Source organism: Microtus oregoni, unplaced genomic scaffold (genome assembly GCF_018167655.1).
Source record: "Microtus oregoni isolate MIOR12 unplaced genomic scaffold, Mior012 000019F_ref0000042, whole genome shotgun sequence".
Taxonomy (NCBI): Eukaryota; Metazoa; Chordata; class Mammalia; order Rodentia; family Cricetidae; genus Microtus; species Microtus oregoni.
Genome location: NW_024543078.1, coordinates 19,153,175 through 19,154,763, shown reverse-complemented (window position 1 = coordinate 19,154,763; position 1,589 = coordinate 19,153,175). Strand labels below are relative to the sequence as shown.

At 47.4% G+C, this 1,589-nt stretch overlaps 1 protein-coding gene across 5 annotated transcripts in view; it reads left to right on the top strand.

The window, feature by feature from the left end:
• Positions 1-185: 185 nt before the first annotated feature.
• Positions 186-1,589, top strand: part of Pus10 (pseudouridine synthase 10) — a 73,612-nt gene continuing 72,208 nt past the window's right edge. For 4 of the 5 annotated variants that reach the window (XM_041669774.1, XM_041669771.1, XM_041669772.1 and 1 more), the window contains exon 1: positions 186-531. The gene's annotated coding sequence lies outside the window, so the exon portion shown is untranslated. The other variant, XM_041669770.1, reaches the window with a different exon arrangement.

The following is a 1,589-nucleotide window of genomic DNA, read 5'->3' as shown; positions in this document are numbered from 1 at the left end:
CACGACGGGCAGAGCGCCGAGCCCTCCACCCCGCCCACGCCTGACGTCAGGCCGAGGCTTGTGGTCGGCTTTAACCTGAGAGACGATGGAGGGCGGGGACATCTAATTCACGGGGGCTGGCGTGGGAGGAGGGGCGGAACCTTTCTTTTTGATTTTTTCCCTAGATTGGGCTTCAAATTTGAGTAGGGGCTCATCGACATTTCTGGCAGCAGCTAATATGCCCTAGATGCCGAGTCCCACGGAGGTTTCTTCGCGGGTCGACCCCCTAGGGCTAGCAGGGAAGCCCTTTGCGGGCTTGCGTTCGCGGGGCTACCCAGAGTCTAAGACTGCAAGCCCCGCAGCCTTACAGATCGCCCTGTAAGCAAGAGGGCGCCTTCACGTCCTCCTTTCGTGAAAGGCCTGGTACTTTTCTTCTAAAGCTCTGGTTTCCTTGGGGGAACAGAACTGATAGGCGCCGCAGGTGCTCTGTCTTTAGTCTTCCCCGATCCCACCTCCGACCCAAGGGTCTTGGCTCCAGCAGCTTGGGAGAAGGTAAGGCCGAGGAGGTAATGAGGTGAGGGGTTAGAGACTGGATGCCAAAAAAGGTGCACCTGGACTCCTTTTTGTTTGTTAGCCAGGTGGAGTGAGTGGGAAGTTACTAGAACCATAGCAAAGAGAGTTAAGGGCTGTGAGCGCTTCCCATGCCTCTCCTCCCAACCACGCCTGTGCATGTGGCAATGCAGTTAAAGAGATTTTATGGTGGAAAACTCAGACTATTTCAGGTTTTTTTCCCCACATGCTTTATTCTTTCTTCCATTTTCGAGTATTATTATTTTTGTAATTGCGAAAACAAAGTCTTCCCTCCCCATTTCATGAGACTGGGCTGGTTACGGGGTCTGTGGAGAAGGGAGTGGATTCCAGTAGAGATCCTGACACCTGGGAGATGCTTCTGTTGCAACTTTTCTGTTCTTCTGTAAAAGAAACAAACAGCAAAAGTCTTAACAGCGGCCACCCACATTGAAAAAACTGGGTGAGAGGTATTTCTCGGGGCTTGTTTCCCAAGGTAAGTCCAGTATCCGACCATGACTCATTTCTGTTGACAAAATCCTGCCTTTTCATCACATCGATGTGAAATAACCATCTTCAAGGCGTATGTTCTTTTAATTGTTAACGTGCTTGAGGGGTCGCTGGATTTCTGCTAGTTGAGAATGGTACTGCGTCCTTTTACAGCCCCGTACTTTGATTATTAACACACGAGGGTTTCGTTTGTTTGAGTTGCTTGAGACTCCATCAAATCACTTAGGACAGGAGGTTTGGCAATTCTCAACAAGTTTGGGAACTTTTCAGAGCCCGGAGATTTGGGTTACTTATTGGCTTTGCACAATACTTTTATTCTAGTGACCTATGGAGAAATAGCATTCAGTCTTTAAGCCAAAAGGAAGAACCTAAATTTGAACATTGTTAATTAAGTCCAGAGGTAAGGCTTCACTGTGCCTTTTGAAAGCCTTCACTGCCTTTTGAAAGAGCTTATTGTTTCCTTTTTTGTTCTATTTTTGTTTTTGTTTTTGTTTTTTTTTTTTTTTTTTGATTTTTCAAGACAGGGTTTCTCC